Source organism: Dermacentor silvarum, chromosome 11 (assembly GCF_013339745.2).
Source record: "Dermacentor silvarum isolate Dsil-2018 chromosome 11, BIME_Dsil_1.4, whole genome shotgun sequence".
NCBI lineage: Eukaryota > Metazoa > Arthropoda > Arachnida > Ixodida > Ixodidae > Dermacentor > Dermacentor silvarum.
The window spans coordinates 39251527-39252125 of NC_051164.1; positions in this window are offsets into that span (position 1 = coordinate 39251527).

Consider the following 599-nt stretch of genomic DNA (forward strand, 5'->3'; position numbering starts at 1 on the left):
CACGCTTGTGAGGGGAAAGACAGCTCTAAGTTTCATAGGCCTGAGTGTAAGACAAATATTTCGTCCCAAAATGATAGAGCAATGACTCGAGACTTCTTCATAAGATCTGAAACACTCGCGCAAAATTTGGGACGTTTGGCAATCTCACTCAGCAACAAATTCCCACCGTCTGCACAAAATAGCAGCAGGAATATCTATGGGTGGAGCCAGAAAACACCGGTGAGTCTCAACACTCATTTGAACACAAGTCCACGACTAAATTTTAAGAAAATTTACAGGTCCACCGCAAAGTTGTAATCTAAATGACACAAAGTTTGTTTGAGTTGGCGATGCAGCAGTAGTAGCAGACGACACGAGTCTGTGTGTGTCACATGAGGAAAGAAATATGTGATGCTTGTCGGTGTGTTGGAAAAAGGTGTATGCACAGAGAAGCATGACACATATCAGAATACATTTAAAGCTTCTACATAACCCCTTGTCACAGAAGCACATAGCCAGTTGCACATGCGCAGAGGCCAAAGTTGTCTATGAGGACATCAATCTGACCACATCACAAAGAAGAAGAATACTGTATCACAGTGCTCTAAAGTGTTCAAGTA